The sequence below is a fragment of the Artibeus jamaicensis genome, unplaced genomic scaffold (assembly GCF_021234435.1).
Source record: "Artibeus jamaicensis isolate MK-2021 breed Jamaican fruit bat unplaced genomic scaffold, CSHL_Jam_final contig_311, whole genome shotgun sequence".
Taxonomy (NCBI): Eukaryota; Metazoa; Chordata; class Mammalia; order Chiroptera; family Phyllostomidae; genus Artibeus; species Artibeus jamaicensis.
In genome coordinates, this window is record NW_026521717.1 from 13,600,928 (window position 1) to 13,615,684 (window position 14,757).

A 14,757-nucleotide genomic window follows, 5' to 3' on the forward strand; every position below is an offset into this window, starting at 1 on the left:
CAACAAAACAAACAAGCAAGCAAAATAAAAACAAAGACACTGAAATAGAGAACAAGGGGACAGTGACCAGAGGGGAGAGGGGAGGGAATTTCAGGGGGAAAGGGGGAAGGATTTACAGGAACTAGTATAAAGGACACATGGACAACAACTAAGGGGGGTGAAAATGCGAGGGAGGTGGGGAGTACTGGGGAGGTGGGCTGGGATGGGAGTAAAAAACAGAAAACTGTACTTGAACAATAATTAAATAAATTTTAAAAAATCAGAAAAATCAAATGAAACAAACAAAAGGAATGTTCTCAAATGACACTGACTTTTTAAAAAGTTACCAGTGCATGGAGATGAAGAATGAAATGTCTACTAGTACAGCTTTGTGCAACTGCTTTGACTGGTGCTGAGGCACCAACAAAATCACAATGATTGCTTTTCACTATTAGTCAACACAGTGAAAAAGGCCATCTATGTCTGATATTCAGAGGCAAGTGATTTGAGGCTGTGAAATAAAATAGTAGTACATTAGACAGGAAAAAGCAGGAGACAAAGAATCTGGAGTCAAAGATTCTAGTCTGACCCCTATCCCACTCAGCATAGAGGGTTACATGTAGAAGAGAATTAATAAATATTTTCAGGTGATTGATAAACTGTGTGAAGTTAGGAAATTACTTAGCCTTCCTGGGGCTCAATTGATAATAAACCGAGCCAAACTACATTTGGAAATATACAAGTAAGGAAGGCTAAATCTTAAAAGATGTATTTTTAAAATATATTTTATTGATTACACTATTACAGTTGTCCCAGTCTTTTCTCCCCTTTATTTCCCTCCACCCTGCACCACCCCTCCCACCAGCATTCCCCACCCTGCTTAGTTTGTGTCCATGGGTTGTACATATAAGTTCTTTGGCTTCTCAATTTCCCTTACCATTCTTAACCTCACCCCGTCTATTTTGTACCTACCATTTATGCTTCTTATTTCCTGTACCATTTCCCCCATTCTCCCCAACCCCCTCCCCACTGATGACCCTATATGTGGTGTCCATCTATGTGATTCTGTTCCTGTTCTACTTGTTTGCTTAGTTGTTGTTTTTTTTAGGTTTGGTTGTTGATAGTTGTGAGTTCGTTGTCATTTTCCTGTTCATAGTTTTTATCTTCTTTTTCTTAGATAAGTCCCTTGAACATTTCCTATAATAAGGACTTGGTGATGATGAACTCCTTTAACTTCTCCTTATCTGAGAAGCACTTTAGCTGCCCTTCCATTCTAAATGGTAACTTTGCTGGATAGAGTAATCTTAGATATAGGCCCTTGCCTTTCATGACTTGAAATACTTCTTTCAGCCCCTTCTTGCCTGCAAGGTTTCTTTTGAGAAATCAGCTGATAGTCTTATGGGAACTCCTCTGTAGGTTACTGTCTCCTTGTCTCTTGCAGCTTTTAAGATTCTCTCCTCATCTTTAATCTTGGGTAATGTAATTATGATGTGCCTTGGTGTGTGCTTCCTTGGGTCCAACTTGGTTGGGACTCTCTGGGCTTCCTGGACTTCCTGGAAGTCTATTTCCTTTGCCAGGCTGGGGAAGGTCTCCTTCATTAGCTTTCCAAATAACTTTTCAATGTCTTGCTCTTCCTCTTCTCCTTCTGGCACCCCTATGATTTGGATGCTGGAGCATTTAAAGTTGTCCTGGAGGTTCCTAAGCCTGTCCTCATTTTTTTTTTTTTGAATTCTTGTTTCTTCATTCTGTTCTGCTTGAATGTTTCTTTCTTCCTTCTGCCCAAATCATTGATTTGAGTCCTGCTTTTCTTCCCATCACTGTTGGTTCCCTGTACATTTTCCTCTATTTCACTTTTCATAGCCTTCACTTCTTCCTCTACTGTGTGACCATACTCAGCCATTTCTGTGAGCATCCTGATTAACAGTGTTTTGAACTCTGCATCTGATAGGTGGCTGTGTCTTCATCACTCAGTTCTAGTTTTGAAGCTGTGATTGGTTCTCTGACTGGGCCATATTTATTTGTCTTGGCATGCCTGTTATGTTGTAAGGGACAGAGCCCTAGGTATTCACCAGGTGAAACAACCCACACCATTGCGTTGTGGTGCTATAAATGGAGGAGGGGTTCAAGGGGGAGCAATACCACTTGCTGGGCTGACCACTGGCTTTTAGTCACTTCCCCTGCTACTCACAAGCAAATTAGGCCTTTCTGGTGCTGATTCCCTGGTGAGTGGGCCTGTGCACACTCCAGAACCCCATGGGTCTCCCCAGTGAACTCCTCTGTGAGGCTGGGAGTTTCTCCCACTGCCACAACTCCCACAGTCTTTTGAAGCCAGAGGCTTTTGAGGCTTTTTCCCCAGGCTGGAAACCTGGGTTGTGTGTTCTGTCTTGCTCTTCAGTTGTTTTTTTCTGCTTTATTTGCACACAAATGTGGGACCACCAGGTCCATCAGCTGCCATCTTGCCATGTGTCCTCTCTGACCTGGCTCCCCTTCTTTTCTCTTCCTACAAGTCTGGTTGAATGTTTCTTCTTCACCTCCTGGTTGTCAGACTTCCACACAGTACAATTTTTCTGGCAGTTCTGGTTATTTTTTATTTTTAAATTTGTTGTTGTCCTTTTTTGGTTGTACGAGGAGATAAAGTGTATCTACCTATGCCTCCATCTTGGCTGGAAGTTCCTAAAGGTTTCATTTCTATAGGGGAGCAGAGTACCTGAATAATTTGATGTGCCAATTCATGTGTGAGAAGAGTATCCTTTTCCATTTTTTTTTAAATTGGTGCTAGATGGTTGGCAACATCCATTCAAATCTTTGACTCCCATTTATTTGGAGCAAGGTAAAAAGAATAAATCCAATTCAAATGAAAAACTACCTATATTGGGTTGAACAGTACCCTTTACCCTTATTTGAAAATTCATGTTCATCCATAACTTGTGATTGTGACCTTATTTGGAAATAGAATAAATTCAAAGATTGATGTCCTTATAAGGAGAGGGAGATTTGGAGACAGATAAAGACACAGACAGGAGAGAAGAAGGTCATGTCACCAAGGAGATAGGATTGGAGCCATGTAGCTGAGAGTTGAGGAAGGCTAAGGTTTGTCAGCACATACCAGAAGCTAGAAGAAGTAAAAAAGTTCCTCCCCTGCAGATTTCAGAGACAGCATGACCCAGCCATTTCTTCGATTTCAGACTTCTGGCCTTTAGAATGGAAAGAGACTAAATTGTTGTTCTAAGCCACTCAGGTTTTGGTAGTTGTTACAACAGCCCTAGGAAACTAATACAGCATCTTAGAAAGCTTCCACTTGAGAAAAGTTAATGTCACAAATTACGAATAGTTCTTAGATACTCCAAGGGAAATTAATACAGTGTTATACTTTGCAGCAGAAGAGATTGAACATCTAGGGATGAGGAGAAGTTGAAAATGAATTAAGACTGAAGTGTAAGGAAGGTAAAAGAATTAATGAAATTCTTAGGTATTTACCAGGGTGGGGCAATACACATAAGGATTTGCCTATTCTAGACATTTGAAATGGAGACCAAAAGTAGATTAGTAGATACCAGGAGCTGGGGAGAGAAGAGAATGGGGAGTGAGTACTTAATGGGTATGGAGTTTCCTTTTGGGAAGATAAAAAAGTTCTCGAATCTTCCATAGGTAAATTGATAAATAAACTGTGGTACATCCAGACAATTTAATAATATTTAGCATTTGAAAAAATTAGCTATCGGGCCATGAAAGGACATGAAACTTAAGTGCACATTCCTAAGTATGATTCCAACTATATGGCATTCTGGAAAAGGCAAAACTTTGGAAACAATAAAAAAGATTAGTGGTTGCCAGGGATTAAAGAGGAGGAAGGAATGAATAAATGGAGCACAGGATTTTTAGATCAGTGAGAGGATATGATAATGGATACATGTCATTATACATTTGCCCGCAGCAAGAGTAAGTCCTAATGTAAAATACAAAACAAGGTGGTTCTAATGCTTTGGTAGCCTATGTAAACACCAAACTTAAGCCCGAGTCAATGCACTTGAAACTCAGAAAAGAAAATTTAAGAACAAACAGCCAACTAGGCTTTTCCAAATAAGGCAACACTGAAGCTATAGCCAATCAAATAATTTACTGGATTTGGTTTTGCATCTTCTCTATAAAAATCTTTCTTCTTGCACCTGTTGATGGAGGGCTCTTTGCTGTTACTTTTTGTCACTGCCAGATTCAAATTGATTTGGGGTCAAGTAAGCTGTTCAGATTTTAATGTTATCTTAGTTTATCTTTTAATAATCACCATCTGCTGGATATACACATTACAGTTGGGAAGAACAACTCTAATACATTTTCCAACTCCAGGATGCTGTGATGCAGTGATCAAACAATTCAACAGAAAGCTCATGTTGTTAGGTATTCTGAATTCACAAACACTCCCTGCCAGACTACAAAGATGTGGCACTTTTTTTTTGCACCTTGTTTTTTTTTTACCCCACAATTTATTTCAGAGCTATTTCCATATCAGTGCATTCTTAATGATTACAGTATAGTCTCATAGCAGTACAGTCATTTGTGCTATAAGAAAACACTAAGTTGTTGCAGTATTAATTGTACATGGGTGGAAATTTTACATTTGTTTCTGCGTGATTTCTTCTGCAAGACATTCTAGGTGAACATAGCAAGTTGCACCCTGCTGAAGTGAGCCACAGGAATAATCCACTAACTGCACACAGGTCTACCCCTCAAACATCCACCAGAGACTACAGCAGAATGCTGTGTTCTAAGCCACACCCATCCAGGAGATGTCATTCTCTCAGAGAAATGACTCCGCTCAAGGAAGAAGAGACCACTCAACCTGCATTTCACTTTTACAAACTAAATGCCTGAACCGCTTTTTCTGGTACCTCATTCCAAAACACTAGAACAGCAAAATTACAAGCAGTTGCAATATTTAAAGAGACATTAAATTTCTTAAATGTAAGAGAATCACACTTTTTTTCTGATATTAAAAAAGGTTCTGAACACTTATGTGGGAGGATCTGATTAACCCAGTTGGAGAAAAGGAGTGACAAAACTGTTGCCAGGAGGTGACACCTGGTGTGCAGCTGGGAGAATGGCAGCCCAGAAGTAGTCTGCTAGAAAAGTAAGGCTGGTGAGCCATGGCCTTATGGAGAAGTGAGGTTCCCCCAGTGCTGTTGGCAGCAAGGAGACAGGGAGTACAGTAGGAGGAGAAATATCTTAGTGGCCCAACAGCAAACTAGAAAACTGAAGAATGACTTTTTTCCATCTCCTCCTCATTCCTCAACACAAATTTTTGGCTCCTAAATTCCTTGTGGTACATAAGAATCACCCAAGATGTGTTGAAAATGTAAATGTAATGATGGGCCCCAACCCAACATTCAGATCCACAAAATAAGCATCCCAAGGGATTGTGGTGTAGGTGTGACTTTTAGGTCACAGCCATAATTATTTTAGGAAAAGCAAGCACGTTTTACAGCTACAATAATAACTGACATTGAATCTTGCCTGTTTACAAAGGGCTGCACATCTAAGGTCTTATTGGAGACTCAGAATTACTCTGGGGAATCACACCCCACACCCAAGGATTTTTGTTTGCAAATTCCCAGGCAGCCTCTCCAGAGCCTAGGTCAAAACAAGACCAGGTATGAGTTACTTACATGATTCTCAAAGCATGAGAATCATATCACTGGAAACTTGTTAAAAGTGCAATTTGGAGGACCCCAGACTTATGGACTCAAAAATCCCAGAGTGGAGCCCAGTAATTCTGATACCACCATAGTGCCCAGAGTGAGGGAGGAGGCCACAGAGCAGCACTGGTGAAGTGACACTGCCAGAGCAGGTGAGGACAGATTTCCCCAGCCCCAGACAAAGAAGTGCAGGAGGACTTGCACAGACTGTGCACAAGGATAGTGAGAGTGATTAACAAAGGGTAAAGCCCTCCTACTCTCTTTCAGTCCCAGAGGATAGAGCTGCACTGGTACTGTAAAGGTCAACATGGTAGCAGGGGAAGGTGCTGTCCTGTCAGTCTAGCCTGGGAAAAGGACAGGGTTGGCTGGGAAAGCTGGGCCCTTCCAGAGTGCATGGAAGTTTGGGCTGAGAGATTTAAATGAAGGAAAGGGGACAATGCACCCCTTCTTCCTGTGGCACCCACTAACATAGACATTTGGGCCAAGTGCTTTTGCAAGACCAGCAGGCCCTGGAAGCCATGTGGCTGGGCTGTGGGCACCAGGCTCTGGGGCACACACGATGGAGTCCCCATACAGACAGCCACAGTGATTGGCAGTAGCCCCAAGACCCTGGTACAAGAAGTAGCAGTGGCAGCATGGTAGCACAGGCCCCACACGCAGACTCCAGAATGGGATCTGAGCCAGACAGTGGCAGGGGAAAAAAGCTGAGCTGCCTGGTTGATTGTGCTGCAGTTGCCTGCAGTTCGCAAAGGGCGGTATTTTTTAAATGGGAGAAGGAATTCCAGGCACAGCTTTGGACTGGTCTGACAGAGTGGCGGGGTTTTCCGGAGGGGATGGGCTTGGAGGGAGAAGCCTCCCAGATTGTGTAGATTTTGAATAAAAGATCTCTTTCCCTTTTCACCAAACCTCTGCCTCTGAAATTTGCCTATAGGTGGTGGTGGGCAGCCAGCCCAACTTTCTGTTTGTTGACAATCTGTGTTTTACCAACCTTCCCCAGATGATGCTGAAGATTGAGAATCACTGGGTTGTCTGAAGCAGACCCTAACATCTAATGGCATCCTCAGTGTTTAGATCCACACTACTGAGCACGGCCTGTAGTTGCAAAAATCATGGAGGGTGGACAGTGTTGCAGGGGTGAGCCAGGACAGCCCTGTTTCTAAATCTTTCTCTATAGTCATACACAAACTAGTGCCTTGGGGTCTGCCTATTTTTTCTGCTTTCCTGTATGGCCACACTCTGTCTATATTTCCACTTCTCTCCCCTGCAAGTTTATCTAATGTCGTATAGACCTTATCAGAGCCTGACTGGTTCTCAGACCCATCCTTCCCTCCTGAAGTCCACCTAGAGGCCACTGATCTTTAGACCCAGCCTGAGCTCACTCAGGTCCTGGTTCAAGCTATTCCTGAGAGGGAAGTCTGAAAGAAGCACAAGCCTGACCCTCCAAGACTATATCCTCTTATTCATCTGCCTGCCTGGGTCCTGCTGCTGGTTCATACATACTACTAATTGTGGCTGCTTGGTTTGTGAAAGCTGAGAATTCTCTGTCTCTCACAGGGAGATATCTGATACAGCCTGTTTCCTGCAGAGCCAGGCTGAAACAGCTCCTTTGTGAAAGCTTTCCTTGTACCCACCCTACCCACTTTCCAGGAAGAGTGAGCCAGTTCTTTTTCTGGGCTCTTGTGGCACCTTGAGCTCACCTTACAGCATGTACCTCACTGCATTATGTCTTTATTTACACTGCTGAAATCCTTTTTGGAATCCAGTTTCTGTGTCTGTTCCTGGACCTAAGGAGGGGTGTCAGTAAATGCTTCTTAGAGGAAATGAATGTCTGATTTTCATGGGCTACAGTCAGTGCTTCATGCACCTGGTTTCCTAGTATGTGGAGCAGCAGTTTGGATGTTCAGCAAACATGGTGACTGGGACATGGAGGTGAAGCAGAGCATCTTTGTCTCTTTGCCTCCTGGATCTTCTTACAGTTGGCTGAACAGTTTCAATACTCTCTGCACTATTCATTTTTAACTGTTGGGACCAGTGCAATGTCCCTGAATTCTGGTTCTCCAAACCAAGGCTGAGGTAATAGACCCCAGTCAAATTCTCAATAAGGAGACCATATAATTTATCACTCACACTGGGGCACCTTGGAGAATGAAAGGGACAGTATTAGTAATGACATCAGGACAACAGGCATAAATAGGGAGTGACACCAGCAAACGGGGAGGAGATGTAGTCATTCTATCTGAGCCACATGGTTGCTTGGGTCACTTGCATTCAGGAGCTGGGTTTGGCCAGACTGGGCCCAGGTAGAAGCTGGACACTGTAGGGGGAAGAAGTGGGGGCAGGGGTGTGAAAGGGTTTCATGACTGAGGCAGATAACTATTTTCCATAGAGTCTATAGCCATCCCTGACTTATGATGGTTCAACTTATAATTTTTTAACTTTACAGTGTTGTGAAATCGATACACATTTGTATAAACTGTACTTGGAATTTTGAATTTTGAACTTTTTCCAGGCTAGTGATATGTGGTAGGATACCCTCTCACAATGCTGGGCAGCAGAGTCACAGATCTGAGTCAGCCATGTGGTCACGAGTTCAAACAACCCATACTCATCAATATATTCATTGTGTTAAGTTATTTTGCCCAACTGTAGATGATATAAATGTTCTGAGCATGTTTAAGATAGCCTAGGCTAAGCTATGATGTTTGATATTAAATGCTTTTTTTGACTTATCAACTTACGATGAATTTATTGGGATGTAACTCCATTATGAGTTTATGGGCACTGTAGTGCCAAATTTTGAACTGTGGGAAGGCCAGTTTAGCTTAAAAAACAACAACACATTTTAAAGATCTAATCTGACCTCCAGCTGCCTTAGTTATTTCCTCATTTTTGGCACTTTCTCAAAGGTCTACCTCTCAATGACCTTTATTATCTCCTGTTTCTCCAGATGGTCAGGGACCCCAGGAAATCAGCCAAATTGTTTAGCACCCCAATCTGTTTAGCACTTGGGTTTGAAAGGATTTTCTTTTAATAATTTTTTATTTTTCAATTACAGGTAATGTACAATGTTATATAAAATTCAAATGTATAACAGTGATTAGACATTTATGTACCTTAGGAAGTGATCCCCCAATAAATCTAGCACCTTTTCTAGCACCATACATAATTATTACATATATAATTGACTATTCCCTATGCTGTACTTTATACCCTCATGACTATTTGTAACTTTCAATCTGTGCTTCTTAATATTTTACCTTTTCGCCCAACCCTCTCTCCCCTCTGGCAACTGTCAAAATGTTTTCTGTATCTATGAGTCTGTTACTGTTTGGATTGTTCATTTATTTTGTGCTTTAGATTCCGCATATAAGTGAAATCATATGGTATTTATCTTTGTGTCTTATTTCACTGAGCACTATACCCTCTAGGTCCATCCATGTTGTCACAAATTGCAAGATTTCATTCTTTTTTATGGCTGAATTATATTTCACTGTATATATGTACCACATCTTCTTTAACCATTCTTCTACTGATGAGTACTTAGGTTGTTTCCATATCTTGACTATTGTAAATAATGTTGGAATGAACATGTGAATGCATATGTCTTTTTGAATTAGTGTTTTGACTTTCTCTGAATAAATACCCAGAAGTGGAATTGCTGGGTTCTTCTTTGTCCCTTATTATAGCCTTTGCTTTAAAGTCTATTTTACCTGGTACAAAGGATTGCTACCCCAGCTTTTGTTTGTTTGTTTCCATTCTCATAAAATGTGTTTTTCTATCCCTTTACTTTCAGTCTGTATATATATTTTGATCTAAAGTGAGTCTCTTATAGACAGCATATGTAAGTCTTAAATATAAATATTTTTATCCTCACCTGAGGACATTTTTTCATTGCTTTTAGTGAGAGAAGAAAGAGGAGAAACAGAGAGAGAGAGACAGACAGACAGACAGACATCAATTGGTTGCCTTTTTGTAAGCAGCCAGACCAGGAACTGAACCCTTGACCTTTTGGTCCATGGAGTTGATTTGGTCCAATCAACTCCAACCAATTGATTGGAGCATTTAACCAATTTACATTTAAACTACTTGTCGATAGATATGTATTTATTGCCATTTCATTATTTATATTTTTAATTGTTTTCTCCTCTTCTTAAAGAAGACCCTTTAACATTTCTTTTTTTTAATTTTTATTAAATATTTTTATTTTTTTTGACTTTATTTTTTTATTGATTATGCCATTACATTTGCTCTATTCCCCCCTCCCTTCCCCTCCACCCTGCATACCCCTCCCCCACCATTTCCCCCTTTAGTTCATGAACATGTGTCTCAAATTCTTTAGATTCTGTATTTCCCCTACTATTCTTACCCTCCCCCCTATTTTCTATCTACTGTCTATACTACTTATTTTCTGTACCTTCTCCCCCCCTTCCCCTCCTCCCACTCCCCTGTTGCTAACCCTCCATGTGATCTTCATTTCTATGGTTCTGCTCCTGATCTAGCTATCCTCTTAGTTTGCTTTTGTTTTAGGTGTGGTTCTTAATAACTGTGAGTTTGCTGTCCTTTCACTGTTCATCTTTTTTATCTTCTTTTTCTTAGGTAAGTCCCTTTAACATTTCATATAGTAAGGGCTTGGTGATGATGAACTCCTTGAATTTGGTCTTATCTGAGAAGCACTTTATCTGTCCTTCCATTCTAAATGAAAGTTTTGCTGGGTAGAGCAATCTTGGTTGTAGATCTTTGGTTTTCATGACTTGGAATACCTCTGTCCAGCCCCTTCTTGCCTGTAAGGTCTCTTTTGAGAAATCAGCTGACAGTCTTATGGGAACTCCTTTGTAGGTGACTGTCCCCTTAGCTCTTGCTGCTTCTAGGATTCTCTCCTTCATTTTAATCTTGGCTAATGTAATTATGATGTGCCTTGGTGTGTTCCTTCTTGGGTCCACCTTCTTTGGGACTCTCTGAGCTTCCTGGATTTCTCGGAAGTCTATTTCCTTTGCCATCTTGGGGAAATTCTCCTTTATTATTTGTTCAAATAATTTTTCAACTGGTGGTTGTGCCTTTCCCCCTTCTGGTACCCCTATAATTCGGATGTTGGAACATTTAAAGATGTCCTGGAGGTTCCTAAGCCTCTCCTCATTTTTCTGAATTCTTATTTCTTCATTCCTTTCTGTTTGATCATTTTTTTCTTCCATCTGGTCCTCTCCCTTGATTTGAGTCCCAATTTTCTTTCCATTACTATTGGTATTTTTTGTATCAGCATTCATTTCAATTAATTTAGCTTCCATATGTTTCTCTAATTTGTGACTAAAATCCACCACTTCTGTAAGGATCTTTATAACCAGTGTTTTGAACTGTGCATCTGAAAGACTGGCTATTTCTTCATCACTTAGGTCTATCGGTTCTGGGGCTCTGAGTTGTTCTAGAGCCATTTTTGGTTTATTCGTGCTGTTAAGTGAGCGGAGCGAAGCCTTAGTTGTTTACCAGGACGGGGCGACCCAGGTCGCTGGTTTGTGACGCTGTGTGTGGGGGCGGGGTCAGAGAGGGAGCTATGGCGTTCCTCTCCGCTAGCCCAGCGCATCCAGACACTCAAACGCCTCGGGCTTGCTTATCCGATCCTAATTTTGCGAGCCTGCTGCACCGCGCGAGTTTCCCTTCTCACTGGTTTCTCCGCACGTAAATGCGTGCGACCGACCGACCCACCACGCCTCTTCCCTGTGCGCTCCGGCAGCCAGCTCGCTGGCGCTCCGCGCACCGCCCCGGGAATTTTTTCTTGCTAACCTGCTCCGCTGCTGGCCTCGCTCCTCGTACCGGTCCAGCCGAGTATCTAGTTGTCCTTTGGACTCCGTATTGTCGATTTTCCGTGTGGCTTGGTTGTGACTGCTGTTAAAAATAGTTGTTCTTAGATTTGGTTGTGCACAGAGGCGAGGTGGACCCTCCACCTACCTCTCCATCTTGGCGGAAGTCTCCTAACATTTCTTGTAATACTGGTTGGGTGGTGATGAACTCCTTCAGATTTTTCTTGTTTGGAAAGGTTTTATCTGTCTTTCAATTCTAAATGATAGCCTTGCTGGGTAATCATGGTTATAGGTCCTTGCTTTTCACCACTTTGAATATTTTGTGCCAATTCCTTCTAGCTTGCAAGTTTCTTTTGAGAAATCAGCTGACAGTCTCATGCCAGCTTCCTTGTAGGTAACTAACTGCCTTTTTGTTGTTGCTTTGGTGATTCTCTCTTTGTCTTTACCTTTTTGCATTTTCATTATGATGTGTCTTGGTGTGGGCCTCTTTGGGTTCGTTCATCTCGGTGAGACTCTTTGTGCTTCTTGGACTTAAGTGTCTATTTTCTTCTCCAAGTTAGGCAAGTTTTCTGTCATTATTTTTTGTCAAATAGGTTTTTAATTCCTTATTCTGTCTTGTCTCTTTCCAGCACTTCCATAATGTGAATGTTGATACCCTTGATATTGCCCCAGAGACCCCTTAAACTATCCTCATTTTTTAAGACTCTTTTTTTCCTGTTTTGATTGGGTGTTTTTCTGCTACCTTGTCTTATAAATTGCTAATTTAGCCCTCTGTTTCATCTAACTTACTGTTGATGCCTTCTAGTGTACTCTTGAGTTATTGTATTCTTCAATTCTGACTGGTCCTTTTATATGTTTTCTGTCTCCACTTTTTTACACTTTCTATCTTTTTGTTGAAGTTCTGACTGAATTGATCTATTCTTCCCCTAAGTTTATTGAGCATCCTTATAACTACTGTTTTGAACTTTGAAGCTGATAGATTGCTTATTTCCATTTGTATAAATTTTTTTCCTGGAGTTTTGTCCAATTCTTTCATTTGGGACATGTTTCTTTGTTTCCTCATTTTAGCTGGCTCTGGTGTTTGTTGCTATGAATTAGGTAGATATGCTAGGTCTCCTGGCCTTGATAAAGTGGTCTTATGTAGTAGGCATCATGTAGGGCCCAGTGGTACAATCTTCCTTGTCACCTAAGCAAAGTACTTTTGGTATGCTCCTTATATCAGCTGTGTGTGGCCTTCTGTTATAGTTGAGCCTTGATTGCTGTTGGCATGTCAATAGGCAAGATTGACTCCCTAGGCCAGTGAGTTGCAAGGACTAGCTGCAACAGTGAAAGTGCTGCTGTGCAGGGGCCCACCTCATGGAGCAGAACTTGCTTCAGAAAAGCTGTTTGGTGCCTGCCAAATCCACCCTTGTGTGTATTTCTTATGGAGGTGGTTGGGTGGTGCTCTAGCATGGTCAGCAGCTGCCCACTGGGTGGACTGTCTCTGGAGCTTCCCATGGTACAGGGAAGGGGGAAGGTCAGATGCAACCTGTGGCCTGCTGGTAGGTTCCCAGCATGAGCTACAAATTGAGCTACAGACGGTTGCCACCTGTGCTGGGCTTGGAAAATCCAACTATGAATTGAGGCCAGCTGCTGCTAGTGCTTTGCTTTGGGCTGCTTAGCAAGAGGTAGTGGCAAACTGAAGCCAGATGCTACTTGTTTAAGGGGTTTGGACATTTGAAAGGTTTTAGAAAACTCTAAATCATGAGTTCAGGTGGGCCTTTTATCTGGAAAATGCCACTGGAAATGGCTTGGGTGGGGCCCCAAAGTTGGGCAGGGCAGCATCTAAGGAATCACCAGGGAAGGGTGAACCATGCCAGCCAGGTGGATGGAGATTCAGATATGGCACCTGCCTGTACCTACAGTGGGAGGGCTCAGAAAAGGAACAACGGCCTCTGACAGCACTTTCCTATAGGAGAAATCTGATCCTCCTTCTCTAGCACTGAATCTAAACAATTCAATTCCTCCCTATTTGCCCCTGGCACCTTTCAAGCTGCTGTCCCAATGCTGGAGCTCAGAGGGAGTGAGTCTGAGTAAGTCCATGAGTGGACCCTTTAAGAAGAATGCCTAGGACTCCAGAAACCTTCTGTCTCACTCAACCACAATCCCCACTGGTTTTTACAGCCAGACGTCATGGGAACTTCTGTTCCTGGCACTGGAACCCTGGGCTGGGGCATCTGGTGTGGCATTGGGACTCCTCACTCTTCACGGGGACCTGAACAGTCAAGATATCTCTCCTGATTTTTAACAGCTCATATGGGTGTGGGACCAGCCAATATGGCTTCTTCTGTACATCCTTAGTTACAGGACTTTTGTTCAGCAAGACAACAGGCAGCGCTCAATGATGGTTGTATAATTTCATTATAATTTTGTGGGAGGATTTACTTACTCTGTCATCTAGACCTGAAGAAATCAGAATGCATTTTCAGGCATTTATTTCTTTGGGGCCACATGATGGCTTTCTGGGAGGAGAGTGCTTGAAATTACTAGATGTCTGTCACAGAAACACAGGAGACAGCAGAGTGTTAATAGAAGGAATTGTGTGTATATAAACATACCCCCTCCCTTGCTGGGCAGTCTTTGACACCAATAAGTAGAATGCTTATCATTTACTATCTTACTGTATCAAATCAGAGGGTGAAGTTATTCCCATGACAAAAGGATCCCCATATTACTAAATGGTCCCTCAAAGAAGCGGTCTCTTGTGTGTGCATACATATCAGATCCTTAAATGCTTAACAGAGGGAGAAAGCAAGAGCTGGAGTGTTATAAGGTGTTTTTTATTAAATGTCATTTAAAATGAAGATAAAATGAATCTGAAATTATGATGTTACAAAAAGTACTTTTCATATATTTATCTTTAGATGGTCATTTTACTAGTAATTTTATTTTACTTTAGTAGCAGGAACTTGAAAGGCCAGATATTCAGCTCAATAGTGGACCCAGGGAGAGTTAGGTGACTGGTCCTCATTCCCACAGCAAGATGGAGGCAGATCTGGGCCTCTGATTCAATCTGCCTACACCCATGCCACCTCTGAGCCAGGGCCACCCCACCGTCTGCTTCCAGCCTCCAACCTGGTGTACCAGGGCCACTTACCTCGGTCTCTCTGGTCAGGGCAGTGCTTTCCTAAATGGTTGTTACAATGCCATCTGATCATAGATCTCCAGCGCTTAGTTTATAGGATCCCAAGTGTGGCTTCTCTCTAGTCAAAAGAAAAGAGCATTGTCTAGCAGATAACCTACATGTGCATCCCCAC